The 16,566-nt window shown below is 45.2% G+C and overlaps 1 protein-coding gene across 6 annotated transcripts in view; it reads left to right on the top strand.

Annotated features, from left to right (window-relative positions):
* The window catches only part of HPCAL1 (hippocalcin like 1), a 121,371-nt gene that overhangs the window by 38,429 nt on the left and 66,376 nt on the right, over window positions 1-16,566 (top strand). The window contains exon 1 of one of the 6 annotated variants that reach the window (XM_070512620.1): window positions 1,850-1,923. The exons of the other annotated variants lie outside the window; for them this stretch is intronic. The gene's annotated coding sequence lies outside the window, so the exon portion shown is untranslated. Of the gene's footprint in view, window positions 1-1,849; window positions 1,924-16,566 lie in introns of those variants that run through there. 6 annotated transcript variants of the gene reach the window in all.

The raw sequence follows: 16,566 nt of genomic DNA, 5'->3' as shown, positions 1-16,566 counted from the left end.
TCCCTCCCCCTTCCCTCCCCTCCCTCCCCTTCCCTCCTCCTCCTCCAGCTTCCCTCCCTCTCCCTCCCCTCCCCTCCCCTTCTCCTCCCCCACCCTCCTTCCCTCCCCCTCCCTCCCCTTCCCTCCTCCTCCTCCAGCTTCCTTCCCTCCATCTTCCCTCTCCCTCCCCTCCCCTTCCCTCCCCCTCCCTCCCCTTCCCTCTCCCTCCCCTCCCCTTCACCTCCCCCACCCTCCTTCCCTCCCCCCTCCCCTTCCCTCCCCCTCCCTCCCCCTCCCTCCTTCTCCTCCAGCTTCCTTCCCTCCATCTTCCCTCTCCTTCCCCTCCCCTTCCCTTCTCCTCCCCCACCCTCCTTCCCTCCCCCTCCCTCCCCTTCCCTCCCCCCTCCCCTTCCCTCCCCCTCCCTCCCCCTCCCTCCTTCTCCTCCAGCTTCCTTCCCTCCATCTTCCCTCTCCTTCCCCTCCCCTTCCCTTCTCCTCCCCCACCCTCCTTCCCTCCCCCTCCCTCCCCTTCCCTCCCCACCCACCTTCCCTCCCCTTCCCTCCCCCTCCTCCCCCCACCTTCCCTCTCCCTCCCCCACCCTCCTCCCCTCCCCTTCCCTCCATTTTCCCTCCCCCTCCCCCTCCCTTCCCTTTCCCTCCCCCATCCACTTTTCCTCCCCCTCCCTCCACCCTCCCTCTCCCTCCTATTGGGGTCGGGATCACTGACGTTCGATTTTAAACCTTTGTCCCCCCCCACCACCACCCCACCCAGCCGCCCAGAGTAGTTTCTAAGGGATTTATATTTGCGCAGAGTGGTGCAAACTGTTTCCATCCTCAGAGGAACACAGTGCTCACAGATAAGCCTGCGTGTTGCATTACTGGAACTCACTTTCAGGCGTCTCTAGCACCGGTGCCCCAGGTGCTGGCCGGGGCTGGAAGCTGTTTACATGAGTCCAGTCTGAAGTGCAGGCCAGCCTCCGTGAGAGGGCTTGTGTCTGACCACCTGAGCTCTGGGCGACGAGCAGTGGGCCCTGATCTTTACGACCACGTGCTCATGCTTTCATTGGTTTGGTCTTTGAGCTATGAGCCCACCGCTCTGAGCACCTCCTTGGTGTTAGGGGCCAGGGGCCAGGGGCCAGGCTCAGCCGTGTCAGAACCAGAACCACATGGAGGTGGGGCGTTCAGGGACATTCCCCCTCCCCGGGCAGTGGCTGCCTCGATCACTCGATTTCACGTTAGGTATAAAATGTGCCTCCCAATGCCTGACGATGCCCACTCCCCAAGCTCCAGCCCCTGGCGTGGACCCAGCAGGGCAGAGGTGAGGGATGAAATGGTTTTCAAATGGCCACACCTACTGCCCCTCATTTGGAAGTGCCTCCTGCTAATCGAGGGTTCCAGGATCTGGTTTGGGGGTGTCAGTCCCAAACAACCGCACCCTCCCCTTCCTTCAAGCCAAGCTCAGACTCTCGGGGTCCTTCTGCCCGGCCCTGTTCCCTGACAGGTTTAAACACACCTTGGTTCGCCTCTTTCCGAGGCACTGTGGTCATTTATTCGTGTCGGGGGAGGGCCTGCTTCACACCCCTGGGGACCTCTGTGTGCCTGGCACGGAGCGCAGGCCAGATTGGCTTGCTTTCAGCTCCCCAGTCCTTTCACTTCTGTGTCCTCATTGATTCAGACAGGGTCCCGGCTTAGCAAACTGTATTTCAAACATAAGAAGACGTAATTATGAGAATGGGGGGAGGGGTGCAACAGAAGGACCTAAGACACATGTCGATTCCTCTGCCGCCTCAGAAGCCCTGGTCTGCGAGAGAAGGGCCAGTGTCCTGAGAAGCTGCTCTCAGGTGCATTATTTGTTCTTTCATTAGATGGATGCCTACAATAAACCTAGCACGGCGCTGGGATGTCGAGGCAAGATCGAGGCAAGATCAGCTGTGAGGAATTTAGGTACAGTGAAACAGATCTCTTAACGCACTTATTTTGCATGTGTCAAAGCAGAAACATTGTGTTGCTTTAAAAATACACTGAATTCAAGTCTCCTAAGAAATTCAGTGGCTGCACCAAGGAGCTCGGGAAGGGAACTATCTTAGTTGTGACCAAATTAAGGAATCTATTTCGGCCTTTATTCCTCTCCGTGAAAGTAGCTGCACATTTGAGTCAAGGAGTCCTAATTAGTTAGTTGTTTCATGGCGTTCCTTTTGCGTACTTTCTGCTTATTTACCTTTGCAGCATTGGGGCACTTTATTGGCTCCAAGGACAACGCTGGCCAGGGCAGTGTGACATTTCTGGATTCCTTCCCGTTGTTAGCAGAAAGTAGTGGAATCTGAATCTTAAAAAAGAAGAAATTTTATCACACATTTTCTCTACTATAGAAACAAGACATACTCATTAGAATGTCTTGAGAATACTGAATGGTAAAAAGGAGATAGAAAAAAATGACCTCTTGTCACACCTGCCCAGGTAACCACCACTACATTGTGTGCAGAGAAAGCCCTGTCTAGTACCACTAGCCCTGGCGGTGAGTCACTTAGTTGAACAACGTTATTAAAGAGGGCATCATAAAAATGATACGGGCATACCTTGAACATTTTATTGTGACTCTGGGGGATCAGAATTGGCCACCCCAAAATGTGTCTCTTTGGCATGAGGATTCTTTTGGGCTGGTTACTTTTAAGGACTGCAGACATGGGAGAAGCTCTGAAAAGTAGAATTTTACTCTTTGCAAGAGACATTTACATTTTTAAGGGTAATCTCCATCTGTAAAGATATCTCCCTCTGTACCAGGAAGAGGAGGGGATGACCTTTCTCTAGAAACTCTTATCAATGCTGAAGGCCAGGACGTAAATCTGCATAATAACCTTCCTCTTGTTTACTGTGCTTTTCTGGTAATCTCCCATAACTGACTCCCCCCACCCCCAACATCCTCCTGTGTCTTTAGCTGAGGAGGGTATTTAAGATGAGAGCTCCACTATTTTGGTGAGTTACTCAGTTTTCCTGAGTCTCTGCCATGTATACATGTTATAAAGCTTTGTTTGATTTTCTCTTGTTATTCTGTCTCTGTGAATTTAATTCATAGCCCAGCCAGAAGGACCCAGTGGGTAGAGGATATGTCTTCCTCCTCTATAGTTTGGCAACTTGGATGGGATAAAACTTCACTGGCTGGACACTGCTTGCTCCTGGACTGCTGCAGGTGAGAGATCCTGGACCCCTGATAAGAGCCAACGGGAGGTAAGAGTTCTTACCACGTCAGTCTCCCGGATCTCTGCCTACAGGGTCCAGTGGAAGCGAGAGCGGTGAGTTTTCTTTGCTTTTCTAAATTTAGATTAGCAGGGAAAAATACTGGTGAGGCTAGCTTTGTGGACTCAGCGACTCTAGGATTTGGTTGAGTACTCATTGGTTATAGATCCTTTTCCTCCCAGAGATAGTATTTTTCCCTGTCTCTGTCTTTTTTGTCGTTTGTCATAAGACACAGGCATCTCTATAAGCCTGTTGTCTGGGAGTATGTGCATAGGTGGAAGCTGTTGCTAAGGGCATCTTGAAAGCCAAAAAGCCCACATATTTGGTGGGCGTGGGTCCAGCAGTTAAGAGCCATTATGGCGCTCGCCACCTCAAGAAGTCTCCCGTGGAAGGATGAGTTGGTCACGGAACGGGGTAGATGACACAGATCTCCCCCCTGCCAACATCAAGAAAATGTCCCTGCCACAGCGGGGTACTCTGTGAAGCACATGTGACCCCCAACCCCCTGGCACCTCCCTCCTAGGTATTGTTCTGGCTCCAAGAGACCCAAGGCTTAGCTAAAGCTGTTAATGTGTGTGTTAGATGAGGTTTTTCTTTTGTCTTGTTCTATGTCTTGAGAGCTTGGCTTTGTGACCTTTCTGGTCTCTGTCATCCAGAGGATGCTTGTACCAGCACGCATTTCGGCAGCCAGTTGGGTAGACTGGGGCTCTGGGACACACTCTCTTTGTCTGCCTCTCTCAACTCTCAGCGGAGTTTGTCATAAGGGGTCCCAATTGCTTTCATAAGGGGCCTTTGTTGTCTCAACCTTTGTTGCTTGCTGTGCAATGAAGGCTTTTACTTTCTTAGACTATTTTTGGGAGTGAGCTTTCTGGATCTCTTTTGGGGATACCTCTTGCGTCCATGGTTAAGCTTATTGGTATGAGTCACTGTCAAGATCCTACTCCTCAATGTGGCCAGATGATGGATCATTTAAATTGGAAAAGCTTCTGAATTGGGGAAAAAAATTTGTGAGAGCTCTTGTCATAATTTTTATTGGTACCTATGAAAAGGCCAAATTAAAAAGGAAACAGAAAAAAAATAATGACTAGGCTTAAGACCCTGACTCAGGCTGCAATTGAATTGAGAAAATCTAAAAGTATAAGTGTTGATAAGATTATAAAGGCTGGAATGTTTGAGCTGATTTTATATAGAGAGGTTATATCAACTTTGCCTGACTGTGTTTTAAAATGTCTGGCTGGGAATACTTCCCCTATCCAATATTATAAGACCAGGGCCTATTGATAAAGTTCTAATGAAAGCTGTGATGGAATTTAGATGAAATTTTGTAAAAAAGTGGTATATTTACAGACTGTAGGTGAAGTGACTGCATCTCTGTTTGCCTGATTGTTATAGATTGTATTGCGAGGACAAACAGTGTCTCACTGGGGAATGTTTCTCCTGCCTGACTGTAGGACTTTTAACGGTGTGACATGTGGTCCTGGACGTTTTAGAACATACAAATCTTTGATTCATCTCCTAAGTTAAAAATTTCCCTGATGTAAAGAAGCAATTGCAAGGGAGTAGCTGGAGGGGTGGCTCAGCCTCATTTTGTCCTTCAGGCTGTAATCCAGTTCTTTGGGGAACTGGAAGCAACCATCTTTGTCCTGCAAATCTCTGCAAGGTGGAGGTAGGGTTCTAGAAGGCAGTTCAAAGTTCACGTGCCTTTTGCCAATCCCAGAACCTCTCCTGTTCCTCCCCAAATGCTCCTAGATATTGAGACATTAGAAACAGATAAGGTGAATATACCCCAGGAACTCCATCTTGAAGAACACTTGACTGCTTTCTCTGTGTCTTTATGATGGAGATTTTCTGTTCTCATCTTCTCTAGGACCCAAGAGCCATTCTTTGAAATGCAAATGTTTCTCAGAAACTAGGGAGTTTTGTATTGTACCTGATTCATAACAAAAATGTAACATGTCTGTGTGTGTCTACCCATGTGTTTGTGTGTCTCTGTGTATGTTGTATATGTGCATTATTTTACCTCCAGATGGTGTGGCCAAAATTAAGAGCTCTATTTAATTGGCTTAAAGTAAGTGCTTACATTATTTCTAAATGTAACAGAAACTAATCCAAATGGCATTCGAGTTAGCACGATAAAATTAATCTTTCATAACTGAAAGCTTATTTAAGTTTTTTGGTTTGATTAAGATGGGCATATCCTCAGAGTTATCAGCATTGGATATGATGCAGACATGCAGCCTATATTCTACATTTATTGGTCAAATAAGCTGATATTATCTCTATTACAAAACTAGTTAGGCAAAATAATAACTTAAAATGATGGCTAATTTTGCCAAATGTCTCATAAAGTTTCATAGGCAATCTAAATAATTATTGGGAACGCGCAAACTAAATAGATGTGAAGAGATAAAAGTGTTGGGTGAACTATTTAAAATAATCATGTGTTATGGCATGTATATTTAACATAATTTCCAAAATCTCATAACTGGAAACTTTGAAGTTTTGCTAGGTTAAATTAAATGATAAAAATTCGTTAAGTAGGGCCTGCCCCCTGGCCGAGTGGTTAAGTTCTCACGCTCTGCTTCAGTGGCCCAGGGTTTCGCTGGTTCAGATCCTGGGTGTGGACATGACACTGCTCGTCAGGCCACGTTGAGGCAGTGTCCCACATGCCACAACTAGAAGGACCCACAACTAAAAATACACAACTATGTACTGGGGGGCTTTGGGAGAAAAAGGAAAAATAAAATCTTAAAAAAAAATTTCATTAAGTATTTAGATCAATTTCAAGTAAGATAAGATAGTAGACATTAATTACTGAATATTGGTTTTCCTACTTTTGGATTCTTATCACACAGAAAATAAAAGGTTTATTTGGGTCTATTGGTTAAACACATTGTGTGTTTTATTAAAAGATTGTACTATTGGGGCTGGCCCGGTGGCGCAGCGGTTGAGTTCGTACGTTCTGCTTCTCGGCAGCCCGGGGTTCGCCGGTTTGGATCCTGGGTGTGGACATGGCACTGCTTGGCAAAAGCCATGCTGTGGCATGTGTCCCACATATAATGTAGAGGAAGATGGGCATGGATGTTAGCTCAAGGCCAGTCTTCCTCAGCAAAAAGAGGAGGATTGGCAGTAGTTAGCTCAGGGCTAATCTTCCTCAAAAAAAAAAAAAAAGATTCTACTATAAAGTAACATGTTTCTAAAAACTATAAAAAATATTTATCAACTTGCCAAGCCACAGACTGCGAATGTAAAAGACAGTTTATAAATGCTTACTTCTGAGTTTTAACTTAGAAATTAATATTTCTAAGGGTTGAAAATTCTCATATGTGATTAAAGCTACTAAAAGTTAAGAAAAAATATATTTGTGTTCAAGAAAAGTGAGACATGTTTTCAGTAAAGAAGGTATAAAGAATGGAAATATTTTTGTTTGGTTGGTTAAGAAAATTTGTCCTGAAGTACTAGGAGAAAAAAAAAAAGGCATGAGACAAATTCTGAATGTAAAAAAGAAAGTTATAGAAGGTATGTGAAAGAGAAATTCTGAAAAGAGTTTTGTACATGGTCAAATTGGCTAAACTTAAAATAAATTTAATTAAGTGAATAAGTTTTAATATCAAAAGTACTCAGGTACAAAATTAGAATTTGTTTTTTTTTCCTCTCAAAAGGATAGTTTTCCTGAACTTTTAGTCTGCTTTTGGTAAAGAGATTATGAAAGGTTTTTTCTTTGAGTAGTCTTCTGGAAGGATAAGGATTCTGTGTTTCATCAAAATAAATTTCCTATATTGTTTTAATCAGGTGTTTAATCACAGGTGCTAAGGTTTTTCTTACAGCTGTTTAATTCTCTGCATTTGCTGAAGAATCTTTGTCACCATGGTTAAAGGGATAACTAAGCATTGTTTCACAGGGACCTATGATATTGTGTGAGTAAATGTTATTGATATAAATGTTTTAAAAATTATATAACGTTCCGGGAAAATTCTAATCTGTCCTGGTTGTCAGTCATAATTCTAGTTATTATCTTAAAGTGTTGTATTTCACAGAAATAGCCAAATTTCTTTGTCATTTTTAAGTCTTGTCACTTACAGACAGTTTTGTTTTGCTGTAGTTTTACAAATATTTTTAACTTTAGAGATTTATGGAAAGGACTCTGACACTTATTCTAAAATACAGTTTTCTGACAAACGTTCAGATTATAAAACTGAACTGGGTAGGAAATTATGGAACTCTAACGGAGAAACTGATGACCCCATAAAACTGCTAAATGAAAGAGTAAGATCAGGAATTGATTACACAGGACTGAATGAACTGATGTGGATGATTTTTAAGTTTTATAACTTTTTGTTTAAAATATTGCTGATTTTTAAAAATGTTTTTTCCAGACTTAGGGAGAACTTTTTCTCTTAAGCTAACTATGACATGACAATTTGGTACATTATACTTTTGGAAACAGAATTGAGACATTTATCTTTTTCTCTCTACCTGATGGCTCCAGAATTTGGAAACTCTTAGTAAGTGAATATTATTTCATGACGATATGGTTATTTGCTCAAGTTCAATAGAAATCTGTTCTTAAAACAGAGCACAATTGGAAACATTGGTTATCTTACCAAAGCTTTGACTGGAATGTCATATTTGAGAGGAACAGTCATAGACTCAGATAGGACCAGAAAGCTTTTGAGAAACAAAGATTGAACTTATGGAATAAAGCCACTTGGAGATATTGGCCTGGTACCTTGTTTCCTAGCAACCTTATGGGTAAGTAAGGAAGGTCACCTATCTGGCAGGTGCCTGGAACCTCAAAATATTTTGGGACCTGGAGAGGAGAGAAATTCACCCAGATCTGAAGGTATTACAGGTTTTTCTGTTAAGTCCTTGGCTTTCCTGGCCTCAAGAGGCCTCTGAGGTTCAATCTGAGATTCCTTATAAAAAGTCCCAGCAAAGCAGATTTAAAAGAGCCTATGTGATCTTGTTGCACTTAGGTAAATAATTGGGCCAAATCTATCGAAACTAGACTTATTTTGCAAACCAGTTAGTCTTAATTTGGCTATCTTTGGTAAAATTGAGAGTGATTTTAGAGAGAAAAATTATGTTTCAGTAAAAACCATAATACACATTGTGGATCTAATGATCCTAGATCTGTTAATTGTCTTTGAGGTTTTTGTTTTCTATTTGTAAACTGGACTAGATCCTGAATTCTTCTAGTCTCCTGAAATATCTGGCTACAAATCCTCAAACTAATGTTTTCAGTTTTTCCCATAATTTCATTTGGAATTATTGAGAACTGAACCTGCCCTTTTTCCTGAAGGCTTACGAACTGATGCTGGACAACTTGATATAAACTTGAGAGATTCATGTCTATTGCTGTATAACTCACTCAGAAAGATACCTGAACACCTGATGACATCATCAGAGACATTTCAAACTGCAAAAGATGCTTTGACACTGACATCTAGAAATCTTCTCAGTTGGCTGTCTCCTGGGCTCAGAAACTAGTTTATAATTTGCTCCAATCATTAACCTTGTTTTTATTTTTATTTCCATAGAAATACTTCTTATTAAATAACTGATTGCTTACTTCCACAATATAGGCTTAACTTTGGGAACCCACCTGCATCACCACCTTCTAAAATAAATTTAACAGGACTGATTGTTATCAAGACTAAGAAATGTGTTCAGTGAGATGAAACAATCTACCATTCAGCTTCTGGGTTGTGAAACTTCTCAAAGTTTCAAAGGCGGTCTGTGGGACATCAGAATTGGTCACCCCAAATTGTGTCTGCTTGGCATGAGGATTCTTTTGGGCTGGTTACTTTTAAGGACTGCAGACATGGGAGAAGCTCTGAAAGTAGAATTTTACTCTTTGCAAGAGACATTTACCTTTTTAAGGGAAATCTCCATCTGTAAAGATATCACCCTCTGTACCAGGAAGAAGGAGGGGATGACCTTTCTCTAGAAACTCTCATCAGTGTGGAAGGCAAGGACTTAAATCCGCATAATAACCTTACACTTGTTTACTGTGCTTTTCTGGTAATCTCCCATAACTGACTCCCCCCACCCCCAACATCCTCGTGTGTCTTTAGGTGAAGATGGTGTGTAAGATGAGAACCTCTGCCATTTTGGCGAGTTACTCAGTTTTCCTGAGTCTCTGCCATGTATACATGTTATAAAGCTTTGTTTGATTTTCTCTTGTTATTCTGTCTCTGTGAATTTAATTCATAGCCCAGCCAGAAGGACCCAGTGGGTAGAGGATATGTCTTCCTCCCCTACAGGACAAAACATTTCACTGTAACATAAAAAATGCATTCATTCCCCCATCTCCTGGTTTGAGGCCAAGGCCTTTCTTGGGTTACGGGTCCACTGGATGATGTCCACATTATCTTTTTTGTATTGTCCTTTAACGCATTTTCTTTGATTCTCGTTTTCCGTTTTTATCAAGTAAAATAGGAACTGAGTGCCCAATGCTTGCAGATTTTCATACGCCCTTAATATTAGGCAGTTATTTTGTCCATGCCTAATTTAACAGCAATCTTCCCTAAATATTCAACTCTTGTTTCATAAAAACAGTTCCTTTTTAATTCCTATTCTAATGGTTTACATAAAATTTAATTAACCATTACATAAGGACAAACTGGAATAAGTAGGTTTGAGGACAAACACAACTTAGCCTTGATGAGCTCGGAGAGCAGCCTGCCCCTGTGGGTCTGGCAGGCCCTGTGCCTCACAGAGGGGGCTGAGCATGGCCCACAGTCCAGGGGCAATTCAGGGGACGCGGTTAAGGAAGCTCTGTTTCTTTCGGATCTATTTTTTTTCCTCCCCAGAGCCCCAGTACATAGTTGTATATCCTAGTTGTAAGTCCTTCTAGTTCTTCTGTTTTGGACGCTGCCACAGCATGGCCTGATGAGCGGTGGTAGGTCTGTGCCTGGGATCCGAACCTGTGAACCCCGGGCCGCCGAAATGGAGAGCGTGAAATTAACCACTATACCACCAGGCTGGCCCCTGGTCTTTTTTCTGTCTATGCTTATTTTCAATAGCGAGGATTATGTGTGATTTCTCTCTTAACTACATGGAGAAGTCTCATAATATTATCAATCCCAAGCTGAAGATTTTTAACTTGAACGTGCAACAGCTGACATTGTGCTTAGTGGTCAAAGACTGAAAGCCTTCTCTGAGATCATGAACAAGACAGGATGTCCAGCATTCCACTTCTGTTCAGCATCAGATCAGAAGTTCTAGCCACAGCAGTTAGGCAAGAAAAAGAAATAAAAAGCATCTAGGTTGTCAAGTAAGAAGTAAAACTATTTGCAGATGAGATGATTTTGAATATTGAAAATGCTAAGGAATTCACTAAAAAAGACTATCAGAACTTGAAAATGAGTTCAGTAAGGTGGGATAAAAGACCAGTATAGAAAAATGAATTGCATTTCTGTACACTCGTAATGAGCAATCGGAAAGTTAAATTAAGAAAATAATTCTGTTTACAATAGCATCGAAAAGAACAGAATGCTTAGAAATAAATTTAACAAAAGAAATGTAAGACATGCTCTGAAAACAACAAAATGTTTTGAAAGAAATTAAAGACCTAAGTAAACGGAAAGACATCCCATGTTTGTGGATCGGAAAGCTAAATGTTGTTCAAATGGCATTGCTCCCAAATTAATCTACAGATTCAGTGCAACCCTTATGAAAATTCCAGCTGGATTCTTTGCAGAAATTGACAAGGCGATTCTAAAATTTATATGGAAACTCAAGGGACCCAGAATAGCCAAAACAGCCTTGAAAAAGGAGAACTAAGGAGAGCTCACACTTCCTGATTTCAAAACTCATTACAAAGCAACGGTGATCAAGATAAGGTGGTACTGGCACAAGGATAGGCATATAGACCAATGGAATAGAATTGCAAGTCCCGAAATAAATCCTCAGATTTACAGTCAATTGATTTTTCAAAGGTAGCAAATAATTCAATAGGGAAGGAATTGTCTTTTCCACAGATGGTGCTGAAATAACTGGATAGCCGCATGTGAAAGAATGAAGTTGGATCTCTACCTCACACCATTCATAAATATTAACTCAATATGCATCAAAGACCTAACTATAAGAGCTAAAAAATAACACTCTTAGAAGAAAAAATAGGTAGACATCTTCTTGACCTTGAATTACACAATTTTTTCTTAAATATAATACCAAAAGCATGAGACCAAAGGAAAAAAATGGATTAATTGGACTTCATCAAAATTAAAAAAGAACTTTGGTGCTTCAAAAGACACCATCAAGAAAGTGAAAAGAGAACCCACAAAATGGAACAAAATATTTGCAAATCATATGTATTCTAGACCTGTATCTAGAGTATATAAAGAACTCTTACAACTTAATATACAAGACAAACATTAAAAAGGGGGCAAAGGCCTTGAATAGATATTTCTCCAAAGAAGATATACAAGGGGCCAATAAGCATGTGAAAAGATGCTCAGCATCGTTAGTCATCAGGGAATCAAAACCACAACGACATAGCACTTCGCACCTACTGAGATTTCTAGAATCAAAAGGTCAGATCAGTACGAGTGTTGGCAAGGATTCGGAGAAATTGGAACCCCCGTACGCTGCTGGTAGGGATGAAAATGGGGCAGCTGCTGTGGAAAACAGGCTGATGGTTCCTCACAAGATTGAACAGAGAGATTATATGACACGGCAGATCCACTCCCAGGTATGTGCCCCAAAGAAGGGAAAACTTAGATACACACGGAAACTTGTTCATAAGAGTGGATACAATCTGCTTCTCCATCAAGTGATGCACAAAATGTGGTCTTTGCATACAATGCAGAGTATTTGGCACTAAAAAGGAATGAAGGACTACGCATCCTACAGCTCGGATGAAGCTGGAAAACAATGCTGAGTGAGGGACGTGAGTCAGGAAAGACCGCCTGTTGTGTGATTTCATTTGTGTGAAATGTCCAGAATGGCTCCTCTATAGAGGCAGAAAGTGGATCCCTGGTTGCCCAGGGCTGGGGGTGTGGGATGGGGAGGGGTAGTGGGGAGTGACTGCTAATAGGTACGCGGTTTCTTTTGGGGGAGATGAAATGTTCTAAAATTGATTGTGCTGGTGACACAACTCTGTGCAACTATTGAGTTATACCCTTTAGATTTCTGAGTTGTGTGGTATATGAATTATAACTCAATCAAACTTATTTTAAAAACGAAACACCTGGAGTGCTGCTGCCTGACCACACCCCCTCCCGGACCCCCTCCCGCCCCCCCCCCCTCAGATTTCCAGTCGAGGGTGGTCCTTTTGTGTCCGTTCCTCTTGAAGTGTTTGGGACCCTCCTTTGTTCCCTCCTTAACCCCTTTAAGCATCTTCTTAGGATGTAAGATATACTTTGACCCCCACCCACATATTGCTGGAACTTTTCCATTCCAGTCTTGAATCTCTTTCTCTTTCTCTTTTTTGATGGGCTGATTTCCCAGTAGGTTTGTGTCTGGATCTAAATTAATTATCATGGAAGCAGCTGACTTCATCCCCTGTCATCTGGTCCCATGGGCACAGGTCATGCATGCTGGGGCAAGACCCAGGCCTGTGCCTGCCTCTGTGGCCCTCTGGAGACGTCTGGGATCCGATCTCCATGTGGAGGGGTCGGGAGAGCCGGAAACATCCGGCTCAGGCCTCCGTGGAGAGGTGAGGAGGGAGCTCGGGGCCTGGCGCTCCCAGCAGGAGGCACGTTAGAGTCTCTCAGTCCTGCCCAGGGCTTCTGCCCAGATGTGGAACGTTCCAGCCCTCTGCACTTTGTTGCACAATGAAAAGAATCTTCTCCTCTTTCTGATCAACTAGTAAGCTGTTTAAAGGCAGGTACCATTCTTGACATTAAAAAAATTCTGAGCAGGTTAGATATTCAATACTTTTCTGTTTGAACTGGTCACTGAAAACTGAGACTCTTAATGAAAGTGATGCTTTGTTGGTTTTGCAGAGGAAGGGTGGCTGGATTTGGTTGACCGGGTTAAGACGAGGGCAGAGGTAATCCCCACTGCCTTGCCGTTAATTTGCTGGGGACCTTGGGAGGACCGCTTTGCCTTTCTGTACCTCGATTTCCTCCTCTGTCAAATAGGGACTGTTTCTGCCCTGCTCACCTCAGAGGTTTGTTTGAGAACCAACACAGGCCTGTGCACATGTGTTGGGTGCGGGACCGTGGGGGCAGGGTGGCATGCCCCGCCGAGGCAGGTCCCCTGTAAACCCCATCTCCGCCACGGCCCCCCTGAGGTCGCATCCTCCTCACCTTCACCCCCAGGGCTGGCCGAGGGCCTGGGTGCATCCACAGGGGCCTCAGTGGGATCTTGGGTCTTGGAGGGGTGAGGCTGGGGGTGAAGAGAAGCCTGAAGGAAAGTCAGTTTTTAGGACCCAAGGAGGAAGCAGTGGTTCCCAGACTTTAGGATTCTGTGAACTGGTTATTATTGTTATTCTTTTGTAATAGAAGGGACATTTTAATCGCAACAATTGCTAGGAAAAGTGCAGTCTCAGAAGAAAAGAAATTTCTTTAATTCTAGAGAAACCCCTGACGTTGTCTTTGTTCCTCTCTTTGCTGTGTGCAGTCCTGGCACTGGTGTGCGGTGACCCTGGTGAGGACGCGCTGGTTCAGGCCCCGTGGCTCGTGGTGGTTTAGAGGGGGCAGCATTGAGATGGTCAGCTTTCCAAGTAGATCCAGATTCTGGGTAGGCTTCTTTTTTTCCCCCTTTGTAGAAAATTTCAAACATACATAAATGCAGCAAGAATAGTAAAATGAATGAATGATGGAAGCTTAAAGAAACTAGGGGGTGCCTAGGGTGGTTTAAATTGGGCCTGAAGGTAAAGCCATGGATTCCTCACCTGGTTGATGGAACACTAGCAATTCCCTGCAGTTTCACTCGATGAGACCATCACTCTCGAACTAGGGGCCCCTGGGCCAAATCTGGCTCCCTGCTTGTTTTTGCAAATAAAGTTTTATTGGAATACGTGCATTCATTCGTGATTTATGCCATTGTCTTTGGCTGCTCTGGCTTGGCAGGTAGAGTTGAGGCATTGGGACAGAGACCCTCTCGTCTGCAAAGCCCAAAATATTTAGTCCCTGGCTCTTTTAGAAGTTTGCTGACCCCTGGCCTAGAATGTGGAATGCTGGATCCCAGGTGGAAAGGGACTTTATGAGAGGGTTTTTACTCTAAGTGCCTATCAAATGCTTGTATCCTTTTTACTATAGTTTTGTGAAATAGTCCCTCATCTTCTCTGGGCTGACATCCCTCTAGTGACAGGGTGCTCACTCCCCAAGTGGCAGTGCGGTCCAACATCGTGCAATTCTATTGCTTATTCGTTTCTCAGCTTGCTCTCGCTGCCACTCCCACTCCCAGGTCTTCGTTTTCCGCCCCCGCAGGCCCAGCGGAAGTGTGCTCTCTCCTCCCCATGCACAGCCCTTCAGCCGTGTGTTCACCCCGTGCTCTTTCTTTATCCCACGAGGGATTTCTCACTGCTTCCTGCCCATCGGGCAGCTCCAGGGCCTCTTGGGAGCCTCCCAGAGCCTTGGTTCCCCCTCACTGAGCGGCCACTTTGTTCCACTGCTGCTTGGACAGAACCTTCTCTCTCTTCTCAGAAATTCTGGGCTGACACTGAGGCCACCCTCACCAAGCCAAGGCCAGGGTCAGGGTCAGCCACCTTCCTAGGCCACTTGCCAAGGGGTCCTGGAGGCATTGTCGTCGTCCTCGTGTGGAGCCACCCGAGGCTCCCAGGGCTCAGTGCACAGCCGGAGGCCAAGGCGTCTGGACTCAAAGTCAGGTCTCTTGGCTCCGAATGTCACATTCTTTCCCTCGTCCCACACTGCCAGGGTGGGGGCAGGCCTCCTAACTCCTCCCAGCTCCTTTTTGCTTCTTTCTGGGTTCTTGCATATGCTCCAGGGCTGGCGAATGTGGATGGAGCCTTACTGTGCAGGTGCCCCAGATTTTCCCAGAGCGTCTGATCCCAAACATGTGGCCCCGTGGGTGGGCCGAGTGTGAGAACTTGCGATGCAGACTACGGTCCCCTCCTCAGAGGTCCTTCAGTGGACAAGCCCAGTGAGCCGCCTCCATGCAGCGGGTGCTACGTTAGGTGCTGGGGAGACGACGATGAGGAAGACAGTGTCCTTGTGCCCCAGGAGCTCACAGACTAGCGGAAGCTCGGGAGGCAAAGCGGGCCGTGCACCCAGTGTTCTGAAGGCCCGAAGGAGCAGTGAGTGGGGCCTTCCTGGCAGTGGTGGCAAAGAGAGGACATTTGAATCAGGCTCTGAAGGCTGCGTAAGAGTTTACCAGGACAGCCACACAGCTAACTGATTGCTAAAAAGTAAGTGAGGGGCAGTCATGGGTGTTCAGTCACGACAGCTTTCCCAGAGACTGTCTGCAACTTGGGTAGTTCATGCGAGGAGACCCTAGGAATGGCTGGGAAATCAGTGGCTCCTCTCTTGTAACTTCCTTTGTTACCCGCTTACCGCCCAGGGCTCAGGGAGACTGAGAAGCTGGTTGTGCAGAGGCGTCGGAAGATGAAGCCCCATGTAGACCGGCACACTCTTTCCTAAATAGCTAAGAGGGGCCTTATGAAGGTTTCTTTTGCTTCCGTGTGGGCCCACGTGGGCTCTCAGAGATCAGTGCCTGCTCTGTCCTCTTTGGAGGCGGGAGTCCCCGGCTGAGACGCTGGGCTGTCCTGGAGAGTGTGTTCTCGTGCCCAGGGACGGTAGTCATGAAACAGTTAATTTACCTCGGGACTTTCACAGAGTGGGCTGGTATTGATTTGTGGGCCTCTCAGCCACACATGCATGTTCATAACTGGCAAGAGAACCGGCCTGAGACGGTCCACACGAAGCCGGCTCCGTGGTCACAGTTGGGGTGCTGTCCTTTCCAGATATGGGGGGGGGCGAGATGATGGCAGTGGGAGGGGGGAGATACAGAGAGAGACGAGCAGAGAGAGAAGGAAGGTGGGGAGAGACGGAGAGAGAGAGACCCAGAGAGACAGACACAGAGAGAGAGATCTGCAGAGAGAAGGGGGAGGGACACAGAGAGAAAGAAGTGGGGGAGAGATGGAGAGAGAGGGAGACACGTGCACACACGGACACAGAAAGAGAGACAGACAGATGTACAGTGGGAGAGAGACGTTTGGAGAGAGAAGAGGGGAAAGAGGGAGGCAGAAAAGAAGAGGAGCGGTGACAGACTCGGGGAGAGACAGAGACACACATAGAGAGGGAGACAGACAGGGAAGGAGAGGCACGGGGCGAAGACACAGACACAGACAGACAGATGCACAGAGAGAGGGAGGGAGAGAGGTGCCGGCAGAGAAGGGAACGGATGGAGAGAGAGGCCAGGGCCGCTGACCCACTCTCA

The sequence above is a fragment of the Equus asinus genome, chromosome 6 (genome assembly GCF_041296235.1).
Source record: "Equus asinus isolate D_3611 breed Donkey chromosome 6, EquAss-T2T_v2, whole genome shotgun sequence".
Taxonomy (NCBI): domain Eukaryota; kingdom Metazoa; phylum Chordata; class Mammalia; order Perissodactyla; family Equidae; genus Equus; species Equus asinus.
The sequence above is the reverse complement of the archived record's forward strand: the minus strand, read 5'-3'. Positions and strand labels throughout refer to the sequence as shown.